Source organism: Lithobates pipiens, unplaced genomic scaffold, assembly GCF_037356315.1.
Source record: "Lithobates pipiens isolate NorthernLeopardFrog02 unplaced genomic scaffold, aLitPip1_a1.2 Scaffold_30, whole genome shotgun sequence".
NCBI classification, from domain to species: Eukaryota; Metazoa; Chordata; class Amphibia; order Anura; family Ranidae; genus Lithobates; species Lithobates pipiens.
The window spans coordinates 177,595,813-177,618,692 of record NW_027507791.1 but is presented as its reverse complement, the minus strand read 5'-3'; the positions used below and the strand labels follow the sequence as shown (position 1 = coordinate 177,618,692).

Below are 22,880 nucleotides of genomic sequence, written 5' to 3'. Positions count from 1 at the left end.
AAGGTTGTTATCTCCGGGGAGGGCCTTCCCGAACCCCACAATAGTGCATCAGGCAGGTCACTTTGGGGCCTGTCTCACGTACTAATTTTGACCTCCTTGAGACGGTTATTTACTCTTAAGGGGGTGTGACCTACGACTCCGTCCTCATCTCACTTCATCTTCTCCTTTCTCTTCACTGCTTTCTTTCTCTTTATTTCGCCTTGCCACGACACAAACGACAGTGTTTATATATACTGTATATTACTGACTATTGTATACATCATAACTTTTTGCTATCTTGTTGAGATTGTTCCTACAGGTGTCGGATCCCGCACCTCCCTGAGCCCGAACCATGGCGTATTCTGATTTGGGACGTAACCCAACGGTAGTCTCTCATAATGTCAAAGGGCTTAACATCCCCGAAAAACGAACCACTTTACTAAGAGAACTCAAAAAAGGTAGGCCCCACTTTGTATTTTTACAGGAGACTCACTTTAAGACCGGACATACACCAAGACTGACTGACTTTGTAGATACTTTGTAGAAGCTTACCATGCCACCAGTCCTGGGACGAAATCAAAAGGGGTCTCGATACTGGTGAGTAGGGATGCTGACTTAGAGGTTACAGGCAAGCTGGTCGACCCTGAAGGGAGGTTCCTTTTACTCAAGGGGACCTGCAGAGGGACTCCCCTGACTCTGGCAAACGTATACTTCCCCAACTCGGCTCAACTCACTTTTTGTCGGAAACTGATTGATGAACTGAAATGCTTCACTTCGGGCAGACTTATTTTGGGTGGAGACTTCAACGTACCCCTTATACCGACTGAAGACACTTCCAATGGCAAAACCGCCATCCCTTATAGGGCTCTTAAGAATATTAAGAAGCTCCTGCATTCTCTGAATCTGGTAGACTCATGGCGTCACCTGAACCCTGAGGGCAGGGACTTCTCCTTTTTTTCTATCCCTCATAACCGCCACTCACGAATAGACTATATCTTCGTTTCTCAGAGAGATTTGTCGCAGCTGAGTGCTGCCCACATTGGGATACAATCAATCTCCGACCATGCTCCCATATCCGTGACATTAGATTGGACAAATACCCGGGCCAGACCCACTACATGGAGACTGAACTCGTCATTACTAACTGACCCAGCACTACTACCAGACTTGACTTCCTCTTTGACTGAATTTTTCAAGCTAAATGACACCCCTGGGATGAACCCCCTGGCGATCTGGGAAGCCCACAAATGTTTTATTAGGGGCGAGCTGATACGCATGGGTACACGTAAAAAACGGGAGAGAGATAAAATGATCAATGAGTTGACCGCGAAAATAAGATCCCTTGAATCACAGCATAAACGCTCCCTCACAGTACACTCAGCAGAATCTCTACTTGAGACACGGAAAGCTCTTAAACAGCTCTTAGACAACACTACCAGGAGGTTCTTATTTTTTAGACGGAAAGTTTACTATGAACATGGGGACAAAACAGGTAAGGTCCTGGCGAGGGCCCTGAACACCCGTATAACACACAACCACATCAGGGGTATCAATGGCAAGGATGGGAAGACAGATTTAGAAACTGAGAAGATTGCCCAACACTTTCAAAACTACTACACAAATTTATACAACCTCCCGAATCAGCAGAGACCGCCGGATCTGGGGGGTGACAGGACCCAGGCGATACAGCATTACTTAGACGCAGTTAATCTACCCAGACTTAATTAAGAGGACAGTAACCAGTTGGACAGACCCTTTGACGATTCCGAAATTAAGACAGCCATAAGAGATTTGAAGACGGGCAAGAGTCCGGGGCCAGATGGGTTTGGTGCCATTTATTATAAGACATTTACAGAGGTTATACTCAACCCTTTTAGAAAAGCAATGAATTCCTTGACAAGCCAGAGACCAAACTCAAATGACTTCCTATCAGCCTTTATCACTGTTCTCCCCAAGGAAGGGAAGGATCCACTTAACTGCTCCAGCTACAGGCCCATATCTCTTCTAAATACAGACGTGAAACTGGTAGCAAAGATCTTAGCCAACAGGCTGAAACCCCTACTCCATGAATTGATTGGACCCGAACAGGCCGGATTCATGCCAGGCAGGGAGGCAAAAGACAATGTGACGAAGTCCCTGAACCTGATTCATGTGGCACACCAGCGAAAGATCGAGGGCTTTCTCCTGTCAACTGACGCGGAGAAGGCCTTCGATCGAGTAGCTTGGGATTATATGTTCGAGGCGTGCAGGCGTGCTGGCTTGGGCCCCGGCATGATGGCCTGGATTTCGGCACTATATTGGAACCCTTCAGCTAGGCTTAAAGTGAATGGTTCCCTCTCAGAGACAGTGCTTATCAAGAATGGCACAAGGCAGGGGTGCCCTTTGTCACCCCTGCTTTTCATTATTGCTCTAGAGCCATTCATAAGACACACCATCATGAACCCATCGATTAGGGGATTCCAACTTAAAGAGAGAACTTTTAAAATTGCGGCTTACGCCGATGATTTGCTGTTCTATTTAACAGAACCACACACTTCTATTCCTTCGCTTTTGAAGGAATTCACAAAATTTGGATATATCTCCAATTTCAAAATAAACTATTCTAAATCGATGGCCATGAATGTGTCTCTTCCCGAGGCCCGATTGTCGGTGGCCAGAGTCGGTACCCCCTTCACATGGACAGCCTCAGCTATTAAATACTTAGGAGTTTGGCTGACCCCCAGACTTGCACTGACGTACGCGCGGAATTTTCCCCCCCTACTTAAAAGCATTACACAGGACCTTCTGAGATGGGGATCGGGCTATTTCTCATGGTTTGGCAGGGCGGCCATCTGTAAGATGACTGTACTGCCAAAGGTACTTTACTTGCTCCGAACCTTGCCCATCAAGATACCCATGAGCTTTTTTAAAGCGCTACACTCCCTTCAGACAAGTTTTATTTGGGCCCGCAGACCCCCTAGGTTGAAAAAGTCTCTCTTAACCAAACCCAAAGAAAGGGGTGGCTTGGGTATACCCGACTACAAACTTTACTATTATGCTGCGCATGTTGCACGTATCATAGATTGGCACTGTCACTCCCAGATTAAAGATTGGGTCTTGTTGGAGGAGGAAGCAAGTGTGATTAACCTCCAGTTCTCTCCCTGGATCCCAAGGCTTAGATACCCCAGATCCATGCTTTCGCACCCCACTGTAGGCACTACTCTTCACATTTTTCATACACTGACCAAACACTCTGAGTTCTCCACCTCTCTGAGCCCTTTAACCCCTATTCGAGATAACCCGGACTTTGTGCCGGGCTTACAGAACCCACTACTTAAAATACAGAGACCGAAAAGACCGCTCTTAGCACTAGACTGTTTTAACGGTAGCTTGATGAAAGACTTCACTGACTTTAAAGTAGACAATGATTTACCAAGACTACCACTCTGGACATATTTTCAACTGAGGAGCTACTGTAATGATGTAACACGTAGACCACACTTGACGCGAGCAGTGACGGATCTAGAATCAGTTTGCTTGAAAGGTGAACCCACCCCAAAAACTACTTCGCTTACATATGCATGGTTGAGATCACTAGGTTCACGAGAGGATCACGGGCTCAGGGAGAAGTGGGTTCGGGCTTTGGGTTCCCCGATCTCTGACGATCAGTGGGATAGGGCATGTATTCTATCACACAAATGCTCCCTAAGCACGAAAATGCAAGAAACGTCCTACAAACTGTTGACCCATTGGTATGCTACCCCAGAAAGAATTCACAAATGGTATCCTCACTCTTCGGATAGATGCTGGAGGTGTGAACGGGAGGAGGGCACCCTATTCCACATTTGGTGGCAATGCGACCAATTACAGCGTTATTGGTCGGGGGTGAAGGAGCTGATTGGGCAGATCATGGAGACCAGTCTGAGGTTGGACGCGGCAAGTTGTTTGCTCCACATTGCCAACACCTCATTCAAAAGATATAAAAAGTCGCTCACCAGACATACGATAAATGCAGCCAACTCTCTAATTCCACTATACTGGAAATCCAAAACTACACCTACCATAAGAGAATGGCTGCTTAAAATTGCTTCTATCTGTGAGATGGAAGACACGGCAGCCCAATCGAATGAGCGTGTAGAGGGTTATCACAGAACATGGTCTCCGTGGTTTGCCTTTAAATACTCCAAATCCTTTGGGGACATCATGGGCAGCGGCCTGATGGCCTGAAGAGTGGTGGGGTCCAGACAACTAGTCAATCACTAATTTATACCATACAAACACAGCTCTTGACCATGAGCTAGAGCATCCGGAACAAGGCGAATTTCTCCTCCCTTTCTCCCCGTTTGTCTTTACTCTCTATTTCTAACCTTATATATTTCTATACTTGACTTCTTTACTAAATTAATAGTTCTTTTGATATGTTCTCTAGATGTACATTGAGCTTGATGGGTTCCTGAGGGAATCTGGGGTTGGATAATGAATCACCCTTCTAAGTCCGGTAGGGCTCGCAATGGAAGGATCTGATGTTTTGATGGTACCCCTATTATAGCCAACTAGAAATGTTATTGACACAAATTCAATCTTGTTAAGCATAATTGTTTTTTGCAGTGTCTTTTTGCATACTCTTGTAATATGTGCTTTTATTTGCTAATAAAACTTTCTTGAATGAAAAAAATAAATAAAAATACAGCAGTTCGCCAAAGCCAACAACATAATGGAAAAAAGCCTACGGCACCTGGTATTCCCAGGCGGTCTCCAATCCAGGTACTAACCAGGCCCGACCCTGCTTAGACATCCAAGATCAGACGAGATCGAGCGCATTAAGGGTGATGTGGCCGGAGGCAATTTTGCACCCTACTTACAACTCTCTTGACAAAAGCCAAGGTGGTCACCTCGGGCAATCGAGAGGAAAAATACAGCAGGTCGCCAAAGCCAACAACATAATGGAAAAAAGCCTACGACACCTGGAATTCCCAGGCGGTCTCCCATCCAGGTACTAACCAGGCATGACCCTGCTTAGCATCCGAGATCAGACGAGATCGAGCGCATTCAGGGTGATGTGGCCGTAGGCAATCTTGCACCCTACTTACAACTCTCTTGACAAAAGCCAAGGTGGTCACCTCGGGCAATCAAGAGGAAAAATACAACAGGTCGCCAAAGCCAACAACATAATGGAAATAAGCCTACGGCACCTGGTATTCCCAAGCGGTCTCCCATCCACGTACTAACCAGGCGCGACCCTGCTTAGCATCCGAGATCAGACGAGATCAAGCGCATTCAGGGTGATGTGGCCGTAGGCAATCTTAAGCCCTACTTACAACTCTCTTGACAAAAGCCAAGGTGGTCACCTCGGGCAAACAAGAGGAAAAATACAGCAGGTCGCCAAAGCCAACAACATAATGGAAAAAAGCCTACGACAACTGGTATTCCCAGGCGGTCTCCCATCCAGGTACTAACCAGGCCCGACCCTGCTTAGCATCCAAGATCAGACGAGATCGAGCGCATTCAGGGTGATGTGGCTGTAGGCGATCTTGCACCCTACTTACAACTCTCTTGACAAAAGCCAAGGTGGTCACCTCGGGCAATCGAGAGAGGAAAAATACAGCAGGTCGCCAAAGCCAACAACATAGTGGAAAAAAGCTTACGGCACCTGGTATTCCCAGGCGGTCTCCCATCCAGGTACTAACCAGGCCCGACCCTGCTTAGCATCTGAGATCAGACGAGATCGAGCGCATTCAGGGTGATGTGGCCTTAGGCGATCTTAGACCCTACTTACAACTCTCTTGACAAAAGCCAAGGTGGTCACCTCGGGCAATCGAGAGGAAAAATACAGCAGGTCACCAAAGCCAACAACATAATGGAAAAAAGCCTACGGCACCTGGTATTCCCAGGCGGTCTCCCAACCAGGTACTAACCAGGCCCGACCCTGCTTAGCATCTGAGATCAGACGAGATTGATCGCATTCAGGGTGATGTGGTCGTAGGCGATCTTGCTCCCTACTTACAACTCTCTTGACAAAAGCCAAGGTGGTCACCTCGGGCAACCGAGAGGAAAAATGCAGCAGGTCGCCAAAGCCAACAACATAATGGAAAAAAGCCTACGGCACCTGGTATTCCCAGGCGGTCTCCCATCCAGGTACTAACCAGGCCCGACCCTGCTTAGCATCCGAGATCAGACGAGATCGAGCGCATTCAGGGTGATGTGGCCGTAGGCAATCTTTGCACCCTACTTACAACTCTCTTGACAAAAGCCAAGGTGGTCACCTCGGGCAATCGAGAGGAAAAATACAGCAGGTCGCCAAAGCCAACAACATAATGGAAAAAAGCCTACGGCACCTGGTATTCCCAGGCGGTCTCCAATCCAGGTACTAACCAGGCCCGACCCTGATTGGCATCCGAGGTCAGACGAGATTGAGCGCATTCAGGGTGATGTGGCCGTAGGCGATCTTGCACCCTACTTACAACTCTCTTAACAAAAGCCAAGGTGGTCACCTCGGGCAATCGAGAGGAAAAATACAGCAGGTCGCCAAAGCCAACAACATAATGGAAAAAAGCCTACGGCACCTGGTATTCCCAGGCGGTCTCCCATCCAGGTACTAACCAGGCACGACCCTGCTTAGCATCCGAGATCAGATGAGATCGAGCGCATTAAGGGTGATGTGGCCGTAGGCAATCTTGCACCCTACTTGCAACTCTCTTGACAAAAGCCAAGGTGGTCACCTCGGGCAATCGAGAGGAAAAATACAGCAGGTCGCCAAAGCCAACGACATAATGGAAAGAAGCCTACGGCACCTGGTATTCCCAGGCGGTCTCCCAACCAGGTACTACCCAGGTCCGACCCTGCTTAGCATCCGAGATCAGATGAGATCGAGCGCAATCAGGGTGATGTGGCCGTAGGCGATCTTGCACCCTACTTACAACTCTCTTGACAAAAGCCAAGGTGGTCACCTCGGGCAATCGAGAGGAAAAATACAGCAGGTCCCCAAAGCCAACAACATAATGGAAAAAAGCCTACGGCACCTGGTATTCCCAGGCGGTCTCCCATCGAGGTACTAACCAGGCCCGAACCTGCTTAGCATCCGAGATCAGACAAGATCGAGCGCATTCAGGGTGATGTGGCCGTAGGCGATCTTGCACCCTACTTACAACTCTCTTGACAAAAGCCAAGGTGGTCACCTCGGGCAATCGAGAGGAAAAATACAGCAGGTCGCCAAAGCCAACAACATAATGGAAAAAAGCCTACGGCACCTGGTATTCCCAGGCGGTCTCCCATCCAGGTACTAACCAGGCCCGACCCTGCTTAACATCCGAGATCAGACGAGATCGAGTGCATTCAGGGTGATGTGACCGTAGGCGATCTTGCACCCTACTTACAACTCTCTTGACAAAAGCCAAGGTGGTCACCTCGGGCAATCGAGAGGAAAAATACAGCAGGTCGCCAAAGCCAACAACATAATGGAAAAAAGCCTACGGCACCTGGTATTCCCAGGCGGTCTCCCATCGAGGTACGAACCAGGCCCGAACCTGCTTAGCATCCGAGATCAGACGAGATTGAGCGCACTCAGGGTGATGTGGCCGTAGGCGATCTTGCATCCTACTTACAACTCTCTTGACAAAAGCCAAGGTGGTCACCTCGGGCAATCGAGAGGAAAAATACAGCAGGTCGCCAAAGCCAACAACATAATGGAAAAAAAGCGTACGGCACCTGGTATTCCCAGGCGTTCTCCCATCCAGGTACTAACCAGGCCCGAACCTGCTTAGCATCCGAGATCAAACGAGATCGAGCGCACTCAGGGTTATGTGGCCGTAGGCGATCTTGCACCCTACTTACAACTCTCTTGACAAAAGCCAAGGTGGTCACCTCGGGCAATCGAGAGGAAAAATACAGCAGGTCGCCAAAGCCAACAACATAATGGAAAAAAGCCTATGGCACCTGGTATTCCCAGGCGGTCTGCCATCCAGGTACTAACCAGGCCCGACCCTGCTTAGCATCCGAGATCAGACAAGATCGAGCGCATTCAGGGTGATGTGGCCGTAGGCGATCTTGCACCCTACTTACAACTCTCTTGACAAAGGCCAAGGTGGTCACCTCGGGCAATCGAGAGGAAAAATACAGCAGGTCGCCAAAGCCAACAACATAATGGAAAAAAGCCTACGGCACCTGGAATTCCCAGGCGGTCTCCCATCCAGGTACTAACCAGGCCCGACCATGATTAGCATCCGAGATCAGACGAGATCGAGCGCATTCAGGGTGATGTGGCTGTAGGTGATCTTGCACCCTACTTACAACTCTCTTGACAAAAGCCAAGGTGGTCACCTCGGGCAATCGAGAGATAAAATACAGCAGGTCGCCAAAGCCAACAACATAATGGAAAAAAGCCTATGGCACCTGGTATTCCCAGGCGGTCTGCCATCCAGGTACTAACCAGGCCCGACCCTGCTTAGCATCCGAGATCAGACAAGATCGAGCGCATTCAGGGTGATGTGGCCATAGGCAATCTTGCACCCTACTTACAACTCTCTTGACAAAAGCCAAGGTGGTCACCTCGGGCAATCGAGAGGAAAAATACAGCAGGTCGCCAAAGCCAACAACATAATGGAAAAAAGCCTACGGCACCTGGTATTCCCAGGCGGTCTCCCATCCAGGTACTAACCAGGCCCGACACCCTGCTTAGCATCCGAGATCAGATGAGTTAGAGCGCATTCAGGGTGATGTGGCCGTAGGTGATCTTGCACCCTACTTACAACTCTCTTGACAAAAGCCAAGGTGGTCACCTCGGGCAATCGAGAGGAAAAATACAGCAGGTCGCCAAAGCCAACAACATAATGGAAAAAAGCCTACGGCACCTGGTATTCCCAGGCGGTCTCCAATCCAGGTACTAACCAGGCCCGACCCTGCTTAGCATCTGAGATCAGACGAGATCGAGCGCATTCAGGGTGATGTGGCTGTAGATGATCTTGCACCCTACTTACAACTCTCTTGACAAAAGCCAAGGTGGTCACCTCGGGCAATCGAGAGGAAAAATACAGCAGGTCGCCAAAGCCAACAACATAATGGAAAAAAGCCTACGGCACCTGGTATTCCCAGGCGGTCTCCCATCCAGGTACTAACCAGGCCCGACCCTGCTTAGCATCCGAGATCAGACGAGATCAAGCGCATTCAGGGTGATGGGGCCGTAGGCGACCTTGCACCCTACTTACAACTCTCTTGACAAAAGCCAAGGTGGTCACCTCGGGCAATCAAGAGGAAAAATACAGCAGGTCGCCAAAGCCAACAACATAATGGAAAAAAGCCTACAGCACCTGGTATTCCCAGGCGGTCTCCCATCCAGGTACTAACCAGGCCCGACCCTGCTTAGCATCCGAGATCAGACGAGATCGAGCGCATCCAGGGTGATGTGGCCGTAGGCAATCTTTGCACCCTACTTACAACTCTCTTGACAAAAGCCAAGGTGGTCACCTCGGGCAATCGAGAGGAAAAATACAGCAGGTCGCCAAAGCCAACAACATAATGGAAAAAAGCCTACGGCACCTGGTATTCCCAGGCGGTCTCCCATCCAGGTACTAACCAGGCCCGACCCTGCTTGGCATCCGAGATCAGACGAGATTGAGCGCATTCAGGGTGATGTAGCCGTAGGCGATCTTGCACCCTACTTACAACTCTCTTGACAAAAGCCAAGGTGGTCACCTCGGGCAAACGAGAGGAAAAATACAGCAGGTCGCCAAAGCCAACAACATAATGGAAAAAAGCTTACGGCACCTGGTATTCCCAGGCGGTCTCCCATCCAGGTACTAACCAGGAACGACCCTGCTTAGCATCCGAGATCAGACGAGATCGAGCGCATTCAGGGTGATGTGGCCGTAGGCGATCTTGCACCCTACTTACAACTCTCTTGACAAAAACCAAGGTGGTCACCTCGGGCAATCGAGAGGAAAAATACAGCAGGTCGCCAAAGCCAACAACATAATGGAAAAAAGCCTACGGCACCTGGTATTCCCAGGCGGTCTCCCATCCAGGTACTAACCAGGCCCGACACCCTGCTTAGCATCCGAGATCAGATGAGTTAGAGCGCATTCAGGGTGATGTGGCCGTAGGCGATCTTGCACCCTACTTACAACTCTCTTGACAAAAGCCAAGGTGGTCACCTCGGGCAATCGAGAGGAAAAATACAGCAGGTCGCCAAAGCCAACAACATAATGGAAAAAAGCCTACGGCACCTGGTATTCCCAGGCGGTCTCCAATCCAGGTACTAACCAGGCCCGACCCTGCTTAGCATCTGAGATCAGACGAGGTCGAGCGCATTCAGGGTGATGTGGCTGTAGATGATCTTGCACCCTACTTACAACTCTCTTGACAAAAGCCAAGGTGGTCACCTCGGGCAATCAAGAGGAAAAATACAGCAGGTCGCCAAAGCCAACAACATAATGGAAAAAAGCCTACGGCACCTGATATTCCCAGGCGGTCTCCCATCCAGGTACTAACCAGGCCCGACCCTGCTTAGCATCCGAGATCAGACGAGATCGAGCGCATCAAGGGTGATGTGGCCGTAGGCAATCTTTGCACCCTACTTACAACTCTCTTGACAAAAGCCAAGGTGGTCACCTCGGGCAATCGAGAGGAAAAATACAGCAGGTCGCCAAAGCCAACAACATAATGGAAAAAAGCCTACGGCACCTGGTATTCCCAGGCGGTCTCCCATCCAGGTACTAACCAGGCCCGACCCTGCTTGGCATCCGAGATCAGACGAGATTGAGCGCATTCAGGGTGATGTAGCCGTAGGCGATCTTGCACCCTACTTACAACTCTCTTGACAAAAGCCAAGGTGGTCACCTCGGGCAAACGAGAGGAAAAATACAGCAGGTCGCCAAAGCCAACAACATAATGGAAAAAAGCTTACGGCACCTGGTATTCCCAGGCGGTCTCCCATCCAGGTACTAACCAGGAACGACCCTGCTTAGCATCCGAGATCAGACGAGATCGAGCGCATTTAGGGTGATGTGGCCGTAGGCGATCTTGCACCCTACTTACAACTCTCTTGACAAAAGCCAAGGTGGTCACCTCGGGCAATCAAGAGGAAAAATACAGCAGGTCGCCAAAGCCAACAACATAATGGAAAAAAGCCTACGGCACCTGATATTCCCAGGCGGTCTCCCATCCAGGTACTAACCAGGCCCGACCCTGCTTAGCATCCGAGATCAGACGAGATCGAGCGCATCAAGGGTGATGTGGCCGTAGGCAATCTTTGCACCCTACTTACAACTCTCTTGACAAAAGCCAAGGTGGTCACCTCGGGCAATCGAGAGGAAAAATACAGCAGGTCGCCAAAGCCAACAACATAATGGAAAAAAGCCTACGGCACCTGGTATTCCCAGGCGGTCTCCCATCCAGGTACTAACCAGGCCCGACCCTGCTTGGCATCCGAGATCAGACGAGATTGAGCGCATTCAGGGTGATGTAGCCGTAGGCGATCTTGCACCCTACTTACAACTCTCTTGACAAAAGCCAAGGTGGTCACCTCGGGCAAACGAGAGGAAAAATACAGCAGGTCGCCAAAGCCAACAACATAATGGAAAAAAGCTTACGGCACCTGGTATTCCCAGGCGGTCTCCCATCCAGGTACTAACCAGGAACGACCCTGCTTAGCATCCGAGATCAGACGAGATCGAGCGCATTTAGGGTGATGTGGCCGTAGGCGATCTTGCACCCTACTTACAACTCTCTTGACAAAAACCAAGGTGGTCACCTCGGGCAATCGAGAGGAAAAATACAGCAGGTCGCCAAAGCCAACAACATAATGGAAAAAAGCCTACGGCACCTGGAATTCCCAGGCGGTCTCCCATCCAGGTACTAACCAGGCCCGACCCATCTTAGCATCCGAGATCAGATGAGATCGAGCGCATTCAGGGTGATGTGGCCGTAGGCAATCTTTGTACCCTACTTACAACTCTCTTGACAAAAGCCAAGGTGGTCACCTCGGGCAATCGAGAGGAAAAATACAGCAGGTCGCCAAAGCCAACAACATAATGGAAAAAAGCCTACGGCACCTGGTATTCCCAGGCGGTCTCCCATCCAGGTACTAACCAGGCACGACCCTGCTTAGCATCCGAGATCAGACGAGATCGAGCGCATTCAGGGTGATGTGGCCGTAGGCGAGCTTGCACCCGACTTACAACTCTCTTGACAAAAGCCAAGGTGGTCACCTCGGGCAATCGAGAGGAAAAATACAGCAGGTCGCCAAAGCCAACAACATAATGGAAAAAAGCCTACGGCACCTGGTATTCCCAGGCGGTCTCCCATCCAGGTACTAACCAGGCACGACCCTGCTTAGCATCCGAGATCAGACGAGATCGAGCGCATTCAGGGTGATGTGGCCGTAGGCGATCTTGCACCCTACTTACAACTCTCTTGACAAAAGCCAAGGTGGTCACCTCGGGCAATCGAGAGGAAAAATACAGCAGGTCGCCAAAGCCAACAACATAATGGAAAAAAGCCTACGGCACCTGGTATTCCCAGGCGGAATGCCATGCAGGTACTAACCAGGCCCGACCCTGCTTAGCATCCAAGATCAGACGAGATCGAGCGCATTCAGGGTGAAGTGGCCGTAGGCGATCTTGCACCCTACTTACAACTCTCTTGACAAAAGCCAAGGTGGTCACCTCGGGCAATTGAGAGGAAAAATACAGCAGGTCGCCAAAGCCAACAACATAATGGAAAAAAGACTACGGCATCTGGTATTCCCGGGCGGTCTCCCATCCAGGTACTAACCAGGCCTGACCCTGCTTAGCTTCCGAGATCGAGCGCATTCAGGGTGATGTGGCCGTGGGCAATTTTGCAGCCTACTTAAAACTCTCTTGACAAAAGCCAAGGTGGTCACCTCGGGCAATCGAGAGGAAAAATACAGCAGGTCGCCAAAGCCAACAACATAATGGAAAAAAGCCTACGGCACCTGGTATTCCCAGGCGGTCTCCCATCCTGGTACTAACCAGGCCCGACCCTGCTTAGCATCCGAGATCAGACGAGATTGAGAGCATTCAGGGTGATGTGGCCGTAGGCGATCTTGTGCCCTACTTACAACTCTCTTGACAAAAGCCAAGGTGGTCACCTCGGGCAATCGAGAGGAAAAATACAGCAGGTCGCCAAAGCCAACAACATAATGGAAAAAAGCCTACGGCACCTGGTATTCCCAGGCGGTCTCCCATCCAGGTACTAACCAGGCCCGACCCTGCTTAGCATCCAAGATCAGACGAGATCGAGCGCATTAAGGGTGATGTGGCCGTAGGCGATCTTGCACCCTACTTACAACTCTCTTGACAAAAGCCAAGGTGGTCACCTCGGGGAATCAAGAGGAAAAATACAGCAGGTCGCCAAAGCCAACAACATAATGGAAAAAAGCCTACAGCACCTGGTATTCCCAGGCGGTCTCCCATCCAGGTACTAACCAGGCCCGACCCTGCTTAGCATCCGAGATCAGACGAGATCGAGCGCATTAAGGGTGATGTGGCCGTAGGCTATCTTACTCCTTACTTACAACTCTCTTGACAAAAGCCAAAGTGGTCACCTCGGGCAATCGAGAGGAAAAATACAGCAGGTCGCCAAAGCCAACAACATAATGGAAAAAAGCCTACAGCACCTGGTATTCCCAGGCGGTCTCCCATCCAGGTACTAACCAGGCCCGACCCTGCTTAGCATCCGAGATCAGATGAGATCGAGCGCATTCAGGGTGATGTGGCTGTAGGCAATCTTGCTACCTACTTACAACTCTCTTGACAAAAGCCAAGGTGGTCACCTCGGGCAATCGAGAGGAAAAATACAGCAGGTCGCCAAAGCCAACAACATAATGGAAAAAAGCCTACGGCACCTGGTATTCCCAGGCGGTCTCCCATCCAGGTACTAACCAGGCCCGACCCTGCTTAGCATCCGAGATCAGATGAGATCGAGCGCATTCAGGGTGATGTGGCCGTAGGCAATCTTGCACCCTACTTACAACTCTCTTGACAAAAGCCAAGGTGGTCACCTCGGGCAATCGAGAGAAAAAATACAGCAGGTCGCCAAAGCCAACAACATAATGGAAAAAAGCCTACGGCACCTGGTATTCCCAGGCGGTCTCCCATCCAGGTACTAACCAGGCCCGACCCTGCTTAGCATTCGAGATCAGATGAAATCGAGCGCATTCAGGGTGATGTGGCCGCAGGCGATCTTACACCCTACTTACAACTCTCTTGACAAAAGCCAAGGTGGTCACCTCGGGCAATCGAGAGGAAAAATACAGCAGGTCGCCAAAGCCAACAACATAATGGAAAAAAACCCTACGGCACCTGGTATTCCCAGGCGGTCTCCCATCCATGTACTAACCAGGCCCGACCCTGCTTAGCATCCGAGATCAGACGAGATCGAGCGCATTCAGGGTGATGTGGCTGTAGGCGATCTTGTACCGTACTTACAACTCTCTTGACAAAAGCCAAGGTGGTCACCTCGGGCAATCGAGAGGAAAAATACAGCAGGTCGCCAAAGCCAACAACATAATGGAAAAAAAGCCTACGGCACCTGGTATTCCCAGGCGATCTCCCATCCAGGTACTAACCAGGCCCGACCCTGCTTAGCATCCGAGATCAGACGAGATCGAGCGCATTCAGGGTGATGTGGGCGTAGGCGATCTTGCACTCTACTTACAACTCTCTTGACAAAAGCCAAGGTGGTCACCTCGGGCAATCGAGAGGAAAAATACAGCAGGTCGCCAAAGCCAACAACATAATGGAAAAAAGCCTACGGCACCTGGTATTCCCAGGCGGTCTCCCATCCAGGTACTAACCAGGCCCGACCCTACTTAGCATCCGAGATCAGACGAGATCGAGCGCATTCAGGGTGATGTGGCTGTACGCGATCTTGCACCCTACTTACAACTCTCTTGACAAAAGCCAAGGTGGTCACCTCGGGCAATCGAGAGGAAAAATACAGCAGGTCGCCAAAGCCAACAACATAATGGAAAAAAGCCTACGGCACCTGGTATTCCCAGGCGGTCTCCCATCCAGGTACTAACCAGGCCCGACCCTACTTAGCATCCGAGATCAGACGAGATCGAGCGCATTCAGGGTGATGTGGCTGTACGCGATCTTGCACCCTACTTACAACTCTCTTGACAAAAGCCAAGGTGGTCACCTCGGGCAATCGAGAGGAAAAATACAGCAGGTCGCCAAAGCCAACAACATAATGGAAAAAAGCCTACAGCACCTGGTATTCCCAGGCGGTCTCCCATCCAGGTACTAACCAGGCCCGACCCTGCTTAGCATCCGAGATCAGATGAGATCGAGCGCATTCAGGGTGATGTGGCCGTAGGCAATCTTGCACCCTACTTACAACTCTCTTGACAAAAGCCAAGGTGGTCACCTCGGGCAATCGAGAGGAAAAATACAGCAGGTCGCCAAAGCCAACAACATAATGGAAAAAAGCCTACGGCACCTGGTATTCCCAGGCGGTCTCCCATCCAGGTACTAACCAGGCCCGACCCTGCTTAGCATCCGAGATCAGATGAGATCGAGCGCATTCAGGGTGATGTGGCCGTAGGCAATCTTGCACCCTACTTACAACTCTCTTGACAAAAGCCAAGGTGGTCACCTCGGGCAATCGAGAGAAAAAATACAGCAGGTCGCCAAAGCCAACAACATAATGGAAAAAAGCCTACGGCACCTGGTATTCCCAGGCGGTCTCCCATCCAGGTACTAACCAGGCCCGACCCTGCTTAGCATTCGAGATCAGATGAGATCGAGCGCATTCAGGGTGATGTGGCCGCAGGCGATCTTGCACCCTACTTACAACTCTCTTGACAAAAGCCAAGGTGGTCACCTCGGGCAATCGAGAGGAAAAATACAGCAGGTCGCCAAAGCCAACAACATAATGGAAAAAATCCTACGGCACCTGGTATTCCCAGGCGGTCTCCCATCCATGTACTAACCAGGCCCGACCCTGCTTAGCATCCGAGATCAGACGAGATCCAGCGCATTCAGGGTGATGTGGCTGTAGGCGATCTTGTACCGTACTTACAACTCTCTTGACAAAAGCCAAGGTGGTCACCTCGGGCAATCGAGAGGAAAAATACAGCAGGTCGCCAAAGCCAACAACATAATGGAAAAAAAGCCTACGGCACCTGGTATTCCCAGGCGGTCTCCCATCCAGGTACTAACCAGGCCCGACCCTGCTTAGCATCCGAGATCAGACGAGATCGAGCGCATTCAGGGTGATGTGGGCGTAGGCGATCTTGCACTCTACTTACAACTCTCTTGACAAAAGCCAAGGTGGTCACCTCGGGCAATCGAGAGGAAAAATACAGCAGGTCGCCAAAGCCAACAACATAATGGAAAAAAGCCTACGGCACCTGGTATTCCCAGGCGGTCTCCCATCCAGGCACTAACCAGGCCCGACCCTGCTTAGCATCCGAGATCAGACAAAATCGAGCGCATTCAGGGTGATGTGGCTGTAGGCGATTTTGCACCCTACTTACAACTCTCTTGACAAAAGCCAAGGTGGTCACCTCGGGCAATCGAGAGGAAAAATACAGGAGGTCGCCAAAGCCAACAACATAATGGAAAAATGCCTACGGCACCTGATATTCCCAGGCGGTCTCCCATCCAGGCACTAACCAGGCCCGACCCTGCTTAGCATCCGAGATCAGACGAAATCGAGCGCATTCAGGGTGATGTGGCTGTAGGCGACCTTGCGGCCTACTTACAACTCTCTTGACAAAAGCCAAGGTGGTCACCTCGGGCAATCGAGAGGAAAAATACAGGAGGTCGCCAAAGCCAACAACATAATGGAAAAAAGCCTACGGCACCTGATATTCCCAGGCGGTCTCCCATCCAGGTACTAACCAGGCCCGTCCCTGCTTAGCATCCGAGATCAGACGAGACCGAGCGCATTCAGGGTGATGTGGCCGTAAGCGATCTTGCACCCTACTTACAACTCTCTTGACAAAAGCCAAGGTGGTCACCTCGGGCAATCGAGAGGAAAAATACAGCAGGTCGCCAAAGCCAACAACATAATGGAAAAAAGCCTACGGCACCAGGTATTCCCAGGCGGTCTCCCATCCAGGTACTAACCGACCCTGCTTAGCATCCGAGATCAGACGAGATCGAGCGCATTCAGGGTGATGTGGCCGTAGGCGATCTCACACCCTACTTACAGCTCTCTTGACAAAAGCCAAGGTGGTCACCTCGGGCAATCGAGAGGAAAAATACAGCAGGTCGCCAAAGCCAACAACATAATGAAAAAAAGCCTACGGCACCTGGTAATCCCAGGCTGTCTCCCATCCAGGTACTAACCAGGCCCGACCCTGCTTAGTATCCAAGATCAGACGAGATCGAGCGCATTCAGAGTGATGTGGCCGTAGGTGATCTTGCACCCTACTTACAACTCTCTTGACAAAAGCCAAGGTGGTCACCTCGGGCAATCGAGAGGAAAAATACAGCAGGGCACCAAAGCCAACAACATAATGGAAAAAAGCCTACGGCACCTGGTATTCCCAGGCGGTCTCCCATCCAGGTACTAACCAGGCCCGACCCTGCTTAGCATCCGAGGTCAGACGAGATCGAGCGCATTCAGGGTGATGTGGCCGCAGGCGATCTTGCACCCTACTTACAACTCTCTTGACAAAAGCCAAGGTGGTCACCTCGGGCAATCGAGAGGAAAAATACAGCAGGTCGCCAAAGCAAACAACATAATGGAAAAAAGCCTACGGCACCAGGTAGTCTCCCATCCAGGTACTAACCAGGCCCGACCCTGCTTAGCATCCGAGATCAGACGAGATCGAGCGCATTCAGGGTGATGTGACCATAGGCGATCTTGCACCCTACTTACAACTCTCTTGACAAAAGCCAAGGTGGTCACCTCGGGCAATTGAGAGGAAAAATACAGGGGGTCGCCAAAGCCAAAAACATAATGGAAAAAAGCCTACGGCACCTGGTATTACCAGGCGGTCTCCCATCCAGGTACTAACCAGGCCCGACCCTGCTTAGTATCCAAGATCAGACGAGATTGAGCGCATTCAGGGTGATGTGGCCGTAGGCGATCTTGCACCCTACTTACAACTCTCCTGACAAAAGCCAAGGTGGTCACCTCGGGCAAACGAGAGGAAAAATACAGCAGATCGCCAAAGCCAACAACATAATGGAAAAAAGCCTACGGCACCTGGTATTCCCAGGCGGTCTCCCATCCAGGTACTAACCAGGCCCGACCCAGCTTAGCATCCGAGATCAGATGAGATCGAGCGCATTCAGGGTGATGTGGCCGTAGGCGATCTTGCACCCTACTTACAACTCTCTTGACAAAAGCCAAGGTGGTCACCTCGGGCAATCGAGAGGAAAAATACAGCAGGTCGCCAAAGCCAACAAGATAATGGAAAAAAGCCTACGGCACCTGGTATTCCCAGGCTTTCTCCCATCCAGGTACTAACCAGGCCCGACCCTGCTTAGCATCCGAGATCAGATGAAATCGAGCGCATTCAGGGTGATGTGGCCGTAGGCGATCTTGCACCCTACTTACAACTCTCTTGACAAAAGCCAAGGTGGTCACCTCGGGCAATCAAGAGGAAAAATACAGCAGGTCGCCAAAGCCAACAACATAATGGAAAAAAGCCTACGGCACCTGGTAATCCCAGGTGGTCTCCCATCCAGGTACTAACCAGGCCCGACCCTGCTTAGCATCCGAGATCAGACGAAATCGAGCGCATTCAGGGTGATGTGGCTGTAGGCGACTTTGCGGCCTACTTACAACTCTCTTGACAAAAGCCAAGGTGGTCACCTCGGGCAATCGAGAGGAAAAATACAGGAGGTCGCCAAAGCCAACAACATAATGGAAAAAAGCCTACGGCACCTGATATTCCCAGGCGGTCTCCCATCCAGGTACAAACCAGGCCCGACCCTGCTTAGCATCCGAGATCAGACGAGATCGAGCGCATTCAGGGTGATGTGGCCGTAGGCGATCTTGCACCCTACTTACAACTCTCTTGACAAAAGCCAAGGTGGTCACCTCGGGCAATCGAGAGGAAAAATACAGCAGGTCGCCAAAGCCAACAACATAATGGAAAAAAGCCTACGGCACCAGGTATTCCCAGGCGGTCTCCCATCCAGGTACTAACCGACCCTGCTTAGCATCCGAGATCAGACGAGATCGAGCACATTCAGGGTGATGTGGCCGTAGGCGATCTCACACCCTACTTACAGCTCTCTTGACAAAAGCCAAGGTGGTCACCTCGGGCAATCGAGAGGAAAAATACAGCAGGTTGCCAAAGCCAACAACATAATGAAAAAAAGCCTACGGCACCTGGTAATCCCAGGCTGTCTCCCATCCAGGTACTAACCAGGCCTGACCCTGCTTAGCATCCGATATCAGACGAGATCGAGCACATTCAGAGTGATGTGGCCGTAGGCGATCTTGCACCCTACTTACAACTCTCTTGACAAAAGCCAAGGTGGTCACCTCGGGCAATCGAGAGGAAAAATACAGCAGGTCGCCAAAGCCAACAACATAATAAAAAAAAGCCTACGGCACCTGGTAATTCCAGGCTGTCTCCCATCCAGGTACTAACCAGGCCCGACCCTGCTTAGCATCCAAGATCAGACGAGATCGAGCGCATTCAGAGTGATGTGGCCGTAGACGATCTTGCACCCTACTTACAACTCTCTTGACAAAAGCCAAGGTGGTCACCTCGGGCAATCGAGAGGAAAAATACAGCAGGTCACCAAAGCCAACAACATAATGGAAAAAAGCCTACGGCACCTGGTATTCCCAGGCGGTCTCCCATCCAGGTACTAACCAGGCCCGACCCTGCTTAGCATCCGAGGTCAGACGAAATCGAGCGCATTCAGGGTGATGTGGCCGCAGGCGATCTTGCACCCTACTTACAACTCTCTTGACAAAAGCCAAGGTGGTCACCTCGGGCAATCGAGAGGAAAAATACAGCAGGTCGCCAAAGCAAACAACATAATGGAAAAAAGCCTACGGCACCAGGTAGTCTCCCATCCAGGTACTAACCAGGCCCGACCCTGCTTAGCATCCAAGATCAGACGAGATCGAGCGCATTCAGGGTGATGTGGCCATAGGCGATCTTGCACCCTACTTACAACTCTCTTGACAAAAGCCAAGGTGGTCACCTCGGGCAATTGAGAGGAAAAATACAGGGGGTCGCCAAAGCCAAAAACATAATGGAAAAAAGCCTACGGCACCTGGTATTCCCAGGCTGTCTCCTATCCAGGTACTAACCAGGCCCGACCCTGCTTAGCATCCAAGATCAGACAAGATCGAGCGCATTCAGGGTGATGTGGCCATAGGCGATCTTGCACCCTACTTACAACTCTCTTGACAAAAGCCAAGGTGGTCACCTCGGGCAATCGAGAGGAAAAATACAGCAGGTCACCAAAGCCAACAACATAATGGAAAAAAGCCTACGGCACCTGGTATTCCCAGGCGGTCTCCCATCCAGGTACTAACCAGGCCCGACCCTGCTTAGCATCCAAGATCAGACGAGATCGAGCGCATTCAGGGTGATGTGGCCATAGGCGATCTTGCACCCTACTTACAACTCTCTTGACAAAAGCCAAGGTGGTCACCTCGGGCAATCGAGAGGAAAAATACAGCAGGTCGCCAAAGCAAACAACATAATGGAAAAAAGCCTACGGCACCAGGTAGTCTCCCATCCAGGTACTAACCAGGCCCGACCCTGCTTAGCATCCGAGATCAGACGAGATCGAGCGCATTCAGGGTGATGTGGCCGTAGGCGATCTTGCTTCCTACTTACAACTCTCTTTACAAAAGCCAAGGTGGTTACCTCGGGCAATCGAGAGGAAAAATACAGCAGGTCGCCAAAGCCAACAACATAATGGAAAAAAGCCTACGGCACCTGGTATTACCGGGCGGTCTCCCATCCAGGTACTAACCAGGCCCGACCCTGCTTAGTATCCAAGATCAGACGAGATTGAGCGCATTCAGGGTGATGTGGCCGTAGGCGATCTTGCACCCTACTTACAACTCTCCTGACAAAAGCCAAGGTGGTCACCTCGGGCAAACGAGAGGAAAAATACAGCAGATCGCCAAAGCCAACAACATAATGGAAAAAAGCCTACGGCACCTGGTATTCCCAGGCGGTTTCCCATCCAGGTACTAACCAGGCCCGACCCTGCTGAGCATCCGAGATCAGACGAGATCGAGCGCATTCAGGGTGATGTGGCCGTAGGCAATCTTGCACCCTACTTACAACTCTCTTGACAAAAGCCAAGGTGGTCACCTCGGGCAATCGAGAGGAAAAATACAGCAGGTCGCCAAAGCCAAAAACATAATGGAAAAAAGCCTACGGCACCTGGTATTCCCAGGCTTTGTCCCATCCAGGTACTAACCAGGCCCGACCCAGCTTAGCATCCGAGATCAGATGAAATCGAGCGCATTCAGGGTGATGTGGCCGTAGGTGATCTTGCACCCTACTTACAACTCTCTTGACAAAAGCCAAGGTGGTCACCTCGGGCAATAGAGAGGAAAAATACAGCAGGTCGCCAAAGCCAACAACATAATGGAAAAAAGCCTACGGCACCTGGTATTCCCAGGCGGTCTCCCATCCAGGTACTAACCAGGCCCGACCCTGCTTAGCATCTGAGATCAGATGAGATTGAGCGCATTCAGGGTGATGTGGCTGTAGGCCACCTTGCACCCTACTTACAACTCTCTTGACAAAAGCCAAGGTGGTCACCTCTGGCAATCGAGAGGAAAAATACAGCAGTTCGCCAAAGCCAACAACATAATGGAAAAAAGCCTACGGCACCTGGTATTCCCAGGCGGTCTCCCATCCAGGTACTAACCAGGCCAAACCCTGCTTAGCATCCGAGATCAGACGAGATCGAGCGCATTCAGGGTGATGTGGCCGTAGGCGATCTTGCACCCTACTTACAACTCTCTTGACAAAAGCCAAGGTGGTCACCTCGGGCAATCGAGAGGAAAAATACAGCAGGTCGCCAAAGCCAACAACATAATGGAAAAAAGCCTACGGCACCTGGTATTCCCAGGCGGTCTCCCATCCAGGTACTAACCAGGCCCGACCCTGCTTAGCATCTGAGATCAGATGAGATCGAGCGCATTCAGGGTGATGTGGCCGTAGGCCATCTTGCACCCTACGTACAACTCTCTTGACAAAAGCCAAGGTGGTCACCTCTGGCAATGGAGAGGAAAAATACAGCAGTTCGCCAAAGCCAACAACATAATGGAAAAAAGCCTACGGCACCTGCTATTCCCAGGCGGTCTCCCATCCAGGTACTAACCAGGCAAAACCCTGCTTAGCATCCGAGATCAGACGAGATTGAGCACATTCAGGGTGATGTGGCTGTAGGCCATCTTGCATCCTACTTACAACTCTCTTGACAAAAGCCAAGGTGGTCACCTCGGGCAATCGAGAGGAAAAATACAGCAGGTCGCCAAAGCCAACAACATAATGGAAAAAAGCCTACGGCACCTGGTATTCCCAGGCGGTCTCCCATCCAGGTACTAACCAGGCCCGACCCTGCTTAGCATCCGAGATCAGACGAGATCGAACGCATTCAGGGTGATGTGGCCGTAGGCGATCTTGCACCCTACTTACAACTCTCTTGACAAAAGCCAAGGTGGTCACCTCGGGCAATCGAGAGGAAAAATACAGCAGGTCGCCAAAGCCAACAACATAATGGAAAAAAGCCTACGGCACCTGGTATTCCCAGGCGGTCTGCCATCCAGGTACTAACCAGGCCCGACCCTACTTAGCATCCAAGATCAGACAGAGATCGAGCGCATTCAGGGTGATGTGGCCGTAGGCAATCTTGCACCCTACTTACAACTCTCTTGACAAAAGCCAAGGTGGTCACCTCGGGCAACCGAGAGGAAAAATACAGCAGGTCGCCAAAGCCAACAACATAATG

At 50.8% G+C, this 22,880-nt stretch overlaps 38 non-coding genes and 41 pseudogenes across 38 annotated transcripts; all 79 read right to left on the bottom strand.

Annotated features, from left to right (window-relative positions):
* Positions 1-4,681: 4,681 nt before the first annotated feature.
* LOC143948537 (5S ribosomal RNA) lies at positions 4,682-4,801 on the bottom strand (annotated as a pseudogene).
* Positions 4,802-4,910: 109 nt separating this feature from the next.
* Positions 4,911-5,029, bottom strand: LOC143954168 (5S ribosomal RNA). Its single transcript, XR_013269183.1, has one exon. It is a non-coding gene; the product is annotated as a 5S ribosomal RNA (ribosomal RNA).
* A 109-nt stretch (positions 5,030-5,138) lies between these two features.
* On the bottom strand, positions 5,139-5,257 carry LOC143954453 (5S ribosomal RNA). Its single transcript, XR_013269443.1, has one exon. It is a non-coding gene; the product is annotated as a 5S ribosomal RNA (ribosomal RNA).
* A 109-nt stretch (positions 5,258-5,366) lies between these two features.
* Positions 5,367-5,485, bottom strand: LOC143946308 (5S ribosomal RNA; annotated as a pseudogene).
* Positions 5,486-5,596: 111 nt separating this feature from the next.
* LOC143945248 (5S ribosomal RNA) lies at positions 5,597-5,715 on the bottom strand (annotated as a pseudogene).
* Positions 5,716-5,824: 109 nt separating this feature from the next.
* LOC143947467 (5S ribosomal RNA) lies at positions 5,825-5,943 on the bottom strand (annotated as a pseudogene).
* Positions 5,944-6,052: 109 nt separating this feature from the next.
* LOC143952458 (5S ribosomal RNA) lies at positions 6,053-6,171 on the bottom strand. The gene has a single exon (XR_013267633.1). It is a non-coding gene; the product is annotated as a 5S ribosomal RNA (ribosomal RNA).
* A 110-nt stretch (positions 6,172-6,281) lies between these two features.
* Positions 6,282-6,400, bottom strand: LOC143947206 (5S ribosomal RNA; annotated as a pseudogene).
* Positions 6,401-6,509: 109 nt separating this feature from the next.
* LOC143950295 (5S ribosomal RNA) lies at positions 6,510-6,628 on the bottom strand. The gene has a single exon (XR_013265710.1). It is a non-coding gene; the product is annotated as a 5S ribosomal RNA (ribosomal RNA).
* Positions 6,629-6,737: 109 nt separating this feature from the next.
* LOC143950680 (5S ribosomal RNA) lies at positions 6,738-6,856 on the bottom strand. Its single transcript, XR_013266025.1, has one exon. It is a non-coding gene; the product is annotated as a 5S ribosomal RNA (ribosomal RNA).
* A 109-nt stretch (positions 6,857-6,965) lies between these two features.
* On the bottom strand, positions 6,966-7,084 carry LOC143954922 (5S ribosomal RNA; annotated as a pseudogene).
* A 109-nt stretch (positions 7,085-7,193) lies between these two features.
* Positions 7,194-7,312, bottom strand: LOC143953139 (5S ribosomal RNA). The gene has a single exon (XR_013268249.1). It is a non-coding gene; the product is annotated as a 5S ribosomal RNA (ribosomal RNA).
* Positions 7,313-7,421: 109 nt separating this feature from the next.
* Positions 7,422-7,540, bottom strand: LOC143946506 (5S ribosomal RNA; annotated as a pseudogene).
* Positions 7,541-7,650: 110 nt separating this feature from the next.
* LOC143948610 (5S ribosomal RNA) lies at positions 7,651-7,769 on the bottom strand (annotated as a pseudogene).
* A 109-nt stretch (positions 7,770-7,878) lies between these two features.
* On the bottom strand, positions 7,879-7,997 carry LOC143944426 (5S ribosomal RNA; annotated as a pseudogene).
* A 109-nt stretch (positions 7,998-8,106) lies between these two features.
* On the bottom strand, positions 8,107-8,225 carry LOC143945781 (5S ribosomal RNA; annotated as a pseudogene).
* A 109-nt stretch (positions 8,226-8,334) lies between these two features.
* On the bottom strand, positions 8,335-8,453 carry LOC143954813 (5S ribosomal RNA; annotated as a pseudogene).
* A 109-nt stretch (positions 8,454-8,562) lies between these two features.
* On the bottom strand, positions 8,563-8,683 carry LOC143947494 (5S ribosomal RNA; annotated as a pseudogene).
* Positions 8,684-8,792: 109 nt separating this feature from the next.
* Positions 8,793-8,911, bottom strand: LOC143947547 (5S ribosomal RNA; annotated as a pseudogene).
* A 109-nt stretch (positions 8,912-9,020) lies between these two features.
* LOC143952410 (5S ribosomal RNA) lies at positions 9,021-9,139 on the bottom strand. Its single transcript, XR_013267590.1, has one exon. It is a non-coding gene; the product is annotated as a 5S ribosomal RNA (ribosomal RNA).
* A 109-nt stretch (positions 9,140-9,248) lies between these two features.
* Positions 9,249-9,367, bottom strand: LOC143944315 (5S ribosomal RNA). The gene has a single exon (XR_013265015.1). It is a non-coding gene; the product is annotated as a 5S ribosomal RNA (ribosomal RNA).
* A 110-nt stretch (positions 9,368-9,477) lies between these two features.
* LOC143954707 (5S ribosomal RNA) lies at positions 9,478-9,596 on the bottom strand. Its single transcript, XR_013269670.1, has one exon. It is a non-coding gene; the product is annotated as a 5S ribosomal RNA (ribosomal RNA).
* Positions 9,597-9,705: 109 nt separating this feature from the next.
* Positions 9,706-9,824, bottom strand: LOC143954442 (5S ribosomal RNA). The gene has a single exon (XR_013269433.1). It is a non-coding gene; the product is annotated as a 5S ribosomal RNA (ribosomal RNA).
* A 109-nt stretch (positions 9,825-9,933) lies between these two features.
* On the bottom strand, positions 9,934-10,054 carry LOC143946465 (5S ribosomal RNA; annotated as a pseudogene).
* A 109-nt stretch (positions 10,055-10,163) lies between these two features.
* Positions 10,164-10,282, bottom strand: LOC143948482 (5S ribosomal RNA; annotated as a pseudogene).
* Positions 10,283-10,391: 109 nt separating this feature from the next.
* On the bottom strand, positions 10,392-10,510 carry LOC143950977 (5S ribosomal RNA). The gene has a single exon (XR_013266292.1). It is a non-coding gene; the product is annotated as a 5S ribosomal RNA (ribosomal RNA).
* Positions 10,511-10,620: 110 nt separating this feature from the next.
* LOC143954705 (5S ribosomal RNA) lies at positions 10,621-10,739 on the bottom strand. Its single transcript, XR_013269669.1, has one exon. It is a non-coding gene; the product is annotated as a 5S ribosomal RNA (ribosomal RNA).
* Positions 10,740-10,848: 109 nt separating this feature from the next.
* On the bottom strand, positions 10,849-10,967 carry LOC143944884 (5S ribosomal RNA; annotated as a pseudogene).
* A 109-nt stretch (positions 10,968-11,076) lies between these two features.
* On the bottom strand, positions 11,077-11,195 carry LOC143950976 (5S ribosomal RNA). The gene has a single exon (XR_013266291.1). It is a non-coding gene; the product is annotated as a 5S ribosomal RNA (ribosomal RNA).
* A 110-nt stretch (positions 11,196-11,305) lies between these two features.
* LOC143954704 (5S ribosomal RNA) lies at positions 11,306-11,424 on the bottom strand. The gene has a single exon (XR_013269668.1). It is a non-coding gene; the product is annotated as a 5S ribosomal RNA (ribosomal RNA).
* A 109-nt stretch (positions 11,425-11,533) lies between these two features.
* On the bottom strand, positions 11,534-11,652 carry LOC143944883 (5S ribosomal RNA; annotated as a pseudogene).
* Positions 11,653-11,761: 109 nt separating this feature from the next.
* Positions 11,762-11,880, bottom strand: LOC143952793 (5S ribosomal RNA). Its single transcript, XR_013267936.1, has one exon. It is a non-coding gene; the product is annotated as a 5S ribosomal RNA (ribosomal RNA).
* A 110-nt stretch (positions 11,881-11,990) lies between these two features.
* Positions 11,991-12,109, bottom strand: LOC143947377 (5S ribosomal RNA). The gene has a single exon (XR_013265297.1). It is a non-coding gene; the product is annotated as a 5S ribosomal RNA (ribosomal RNA).
* Positions 12,110-12,218: 109 nt separating this feature from the next.
* On the bottom strand, positions 12,219-12,337 carry LOC143947365 (5S ribosomal RNA). Its single transcript, XR_013265296.1, has one exon. It is a non-coding gene; the product is annotated as a 5S ribosomal RNA (ribosomal RNA).
* A 109-nt stretch (positions 12,338-12,446) lies between these two features.
* On the bottom strand, positions 12,447-12,565 carry LOC143946792 (5S ribosomal RNA; annotated as a pseudogene).
* A 109-nt stretch (positions 12,566-12,674) lies between these two features.
* LOC143949590 (5S ribosomal RNA) lies at positions 12,675-12,783 on the bottom strand (annotated as a pseudogene).
* Positions 12,784-12,892: 109 nt separating this feature from the next.
* Positions 12,893-13,011, bottom strand: LOC143951688 (5S ribosomal RNA). Its single transcript, XR_013266937.1, has one exon. It is a non-coding gene; the product is annotated as a 5S ribosomal RNA (ribosomal RNA).
* A 109-nt stretch (positions 13,012-13,120) lies between these two features.
* On the bottom strand, positions 13,121-13,239 carry LOC143952135 (5S ribosomal RNA). The gene has a single exon (XR_013267341.1). It is a non-coding gene; the product is annotated as a 5S ribosomal RNA (ribosomal RNA).
* A 109-nt stretch (positions 13,240-13,348) lies between these two features.
* Positions 13,349-13,467, bottom strand: LOC143950461 (5S ribosomal RNA). Its single transcript, XR_013265832.1, has one exon. It is a non-coding gene; the product is annotated as a 5S ribosomal RNA (ribosomal RNA).
* Positions 13,468-13,576: 109 nt separating this feature from the next.
* On the bottom strand, positions 13,577-13,695 carry LOC143951304 (5S ribosomal RNA). Its single transcript, XR_013266589.1, has one exon. It is a non-coding gene; the product is annotated as a 5S ribosomal RNA (ribosomal RNA).
* Positions 13,696-13,804: 109 nt separating this feature from the next.
* LOC143944577 (5S ribosomal RNA) lies at positions 13,805-13,923 on the bottom strand. Its single transcript, XR_013265040.1, has one exon. It is a non-coding gene; the product is annotated as a 5S ribosomal RNA (ribosomal RNA).
* Positions 13,924-14,032: 109 nt separating this feature from the next.
* On the bottom strand, positions 14,033-14,151 carry LOC143950315 (5S ribosomal RNA). The gene has a single exon (XR_013265728.1). It is a non-coding gene; the product is annotated as a 5S ribosomal RNA (ribosomal RNA).
* A 110-nt stretch (positions 14,152-14,261) lies between these two features.
* On the bottom strand, positions 14,262-14,380 carry LOC143944341 (5S ribosomal RNA; annotated as a pseudogene).
* Positions 14,381-14,490: 110 nt separating this feature from the next.
* Positions 14,491-14,609, bottom strand: LOC143953864 (5S ribosomal RNA). The gene has a single exon (XR_013268907.1). It is a non-coding gene; the product is annotated as a 5S ribosomal RNA (ribosomal RNA).
* Positions 14,610-14,718: 109 nt separating this feature from the next.
* LOC143944209 (5S ribosomal RNA) lies at positions 14,719-14,837 on the bottom strand (annotated as a pseudogene).
* Positions 14,838-14,946: 109 nt separating this feature from the next.
* Positions 14,947-15,065, bottom strand: LOC143944208 (5S ribosomal RNA; annotated as a pseudogene).
* Positions 15,066-15,174: 109 nt separating this feature from the next.
* On the bottom strand, positions 15,175-15,293 carry LOC143950861 (5S ribosomal RNA). Its single transcript, XR_013266189.1, has one exon. It is a non-coding gene; the product is annotated as a 5S ribosomal RNA (ribosomal RNA).
* Positions 15,294-15,402: 109 nt separating this feature from the next.
* LOC143944455 (5S ribosomal RNA) lies at positions 15,403-15,521 on the bottom strand. The gene has a single exon (XR_013265028.1). It is a non-coding gene; the product is annotated as a 5S ribosomal RNA (ribosomal RNA).
* A 109-nt stretch (positions 15,522-15,630) lies between these two features.
* LOC143951121 (5S ribosomal RNA) lies at positions 15,631-15,749 on the bottom strand. Its single transcript, XR_013266422.1, has one exon. It is a non-coding gene; the product is annotated as a 5S ribosomal RNA (ribosomal RNA).
* A 109-nt stretch (positions 15,750-15,858) lies between these two features.
* On the bottom strand, positions 15,859-15,977 carry LOC143946441 (5S ribosomal RNA; annotated as a pseudogene).
* A 110-nt stretch (positions 15,978-16,087) lies between these two features.
* LOC143951852 (5S ribosomal RNA) lies at positions 16,088-16,206 on the bottom strand. The gene has a single exon (XR_013267085.1). It is a non-coding gene; the product is annotated as a 5S ribosomal RNA (ribosomal RNA).
* Positions 16,207-16,315: 109 nt separating this feature from the next.
* On the bottom strand, positions 16,316-16,434 carry LOC143946314 (5S ribosomal RNA; annotated as a pseudogene).
* A 109-nt stretch (positions 16,435-16,543) lies between these two features.
* LOC143945653 (5S ribosomal RNA) lies at positions 16,544-16,662 on the bottom strand (annotated as a pseudogene).
* Positions 16,663-16,771: 109 nt separating this feature from the next.
* Positions 16,772-16,890, bottom strand: LOC143953766 (5S ribosomal RNA). The gene has a single exon (XR_013268818.1). It is a non-coding gene; the product is annotated as a 5S ribosomal RNA (ribosomal RNA).
* A 109-nt stretch (positions 16,891-16,999) lies between these two features.
* Positions 17,000-17,112, bottom strand: LOC143949040 (5S ribosomal RNA; annotated as a pseudogene).
* A 109-nt stretch (positions 17,113-17,221) lies between these two features.
* LOC143948714 (5S ribosomal RNA) lies at positions 17,222-17,340 on the bottom strand (annotated as a pseudogene).
* A 109-nt stretch (positions 17,341-17,449) lies between these two features.
* LOC143950644 (5S ribosomal RNA) lies at positions 17,450-17,568 on the bottom strand. The gene has a single exon (XR_013265992.1). It is a non-coding gene; the product is annotated as a 5S ribosomal RNA (ribosomal RNA).
* A 109-nt stretch (positions 17,569-17,677) lies between these two features.
* LOC143949898 (5S ribosomal RNA) lies at positions 17,678-17,786 on the bottom strand (annotated as a pseudogene).
* A 109-nt stretch (positions 17,787-17,895) lies between these two features.
* Positions 17,896-18,014, bottom strand: LOC143944676 (5S ribosomal RNA; annotated as a pseudogene).
* A 109-nt stretch (positions 18,015-18,123) lies between these two features.
* On the bottom strand, positions 18,124-18,242 carry LOC143948141 (5S ribosomal RNA). The gene has a single exon (XR_013265369.1). It is a non-coding gene; the product is annotated as a 5S ribosomal RNA (ribosomal RNA).
* A 109-nt stretch (positions 18,243-18,351) lies between these two features.
* On the bottom strand, positions 18,352-18,470 carry LOC143945535 (5S ribosomal RNA; annotated as a pseudogene).
* Positions 18,471-18,579: 109 nt separating this feature from the next.
* LOC143944810 (5S ribosomal RNA) lies at positions 18,580-18,698 on the bottom strand (annotated as a pseudogene).
* Positions 18,699-18,807: 109 nt separating this feature from the next.
* Positions 18,808-18,926, bottom strand: LOC143951223 (5S ribosomal RNA). The gene has a single exon (XR_013266515.1). It is a non-coding gene; the product is annotated as a 5S ribosomal RNA (ribosomal RNA).
* A 109-nt stretch (positions 18,927-19,035) lies between these two features.
* Positions 19,036-19,148, bottom strand: LOC143949365 (5S ribosomal RNA; annotated as a pseudogene).
* Positions 19,149-19,257: 109 nt separating this feature from the next.
* LOC143948777 (5S ribosomal RNA) lies at positions 19,258-19,376 on the bottom strand (annotated as a pseudogene).
* Positions 19,377-19,485: 109 nt separating this feature from the next.
* On the bottom strand, positions 19,486-19,604 carry LOC143948339 (5S ribosomal RNA; annotated as a pseudogene).
* A 109-nt stretch (positions 19,605-19,713) lies between these two features.
* On the bottom strand, positions 19,714-19,832 carry LOC143952428 (5S ribosomal RNA). The gene has a single exon (XR_013267606.1). It is a non-coding gene; the product is annotated as a 5S ribosomal RNA (ribosomal RNA).
* Positions 19,833-20,159: 327 nt separating this feature from the next.
* On the bottom strand, positions 20,160-20,278 carry LOC143946109 (5S ribosomal RNA; annotated as a pseudogene).
* Positions 20,279-20,387: 109 nt separating this feature from the next.
* LOC143951801 (5S ribosomal RNA) lies at positions 20,388-20,506 on the bottom strand. The gene has a single exon (XR_013267039.1). It is a non-coding gene; the product is annotated as a 5S ribosomal RNA (ribosomal RNA).
* Positions 20,507-20,615: 109 nt separating this feature from the next.
* LOC143949411 (5S ribosomal RNA) lies at positions 20,616-20,724 on the bottom strand (annotated as a pseudogene).
* Positions 20,725-20,833: 109 nt separating this feature from the next.
* Positions 20,834-20,952, bottom strand: LOC143945355 (5S ribosomal RNA; annotated as a pseudogene).
* A 109-nt stretch (positions 20,953-21,061) lies between these two features.
* On the bottom strand, positions 21,062-21,180 carry LOC143953107 (5S ribosomal RNA). Its single transcript, XR_013268220.1, has one exon. It is a non-coding gene; the product is annotated as a 5S ribosomal RNA (ribosomal RNA).
* Positions 21,181-21,289: 109 nt separating this feature from the next.
* On the bottom strand, positions 21,290-21,408 carry LOC143948260 (5S ribosomal RNA; annotated as a pseudogene).
* Positions 21,409-21,517: 109 nt separating this feature from the next.
* LOC143944976 (5S ribosomal RNA) lies at positions 21,518-21,636 on the bottom strand (annotated as a pseudogene).
* A 109-nt stretch (positions 21,637-21,745) lies between these two features.
* On the bottom strand, positions 21,746-21,864 carry LOC143951440 (5S ribosomal RNA). Its single transcript, XR_013266712.1, has one exon. It is a non-coding gene; the product is annotated as a 5S ribosomal RNA (ribosomal RNA).
* A 109-nt stretch (positions 21,865-21,973) lies between these two features.
* Positions 21,974-22,092, bottom strand: LOC143950688 (5S ribosomal RNA). Its single transcript, XR_013266032.1, has one exon. It is a non-coding gene; the product is annotated as a 5S ribosomal RNA (ribosomal RNA).
* A 109-nt stretch (positions 22,093-22,201) lies between these two features.
* LOC143948097 (5S ribosomal RNA) lies at positions 22,202-22,320 on the bottom strand (annotated as a pseudogene).
* A 109-nt stretch (positions 22,321-22,429) lies between these two features.
* Positions 22,430-22,548, bottom strand: LOC143950757 (5S ribosomal RNA). Its single transcript, XR_013266094.1, has one exon. It is a non-coding gene; the product is annotated as a 5S ribosomal RNA (ribosomal RNA).
* A 109-nt stretch (positions 22,549-22,657) lies between these two features.
* Positions 22,658-22,777, bottom strand: LOC143946481 (5S ribosomal RNA; annotated as a pseudogene).
* Between the last annotated feature and the right edge of the window lie 103 nt (positions 22,778-22,880).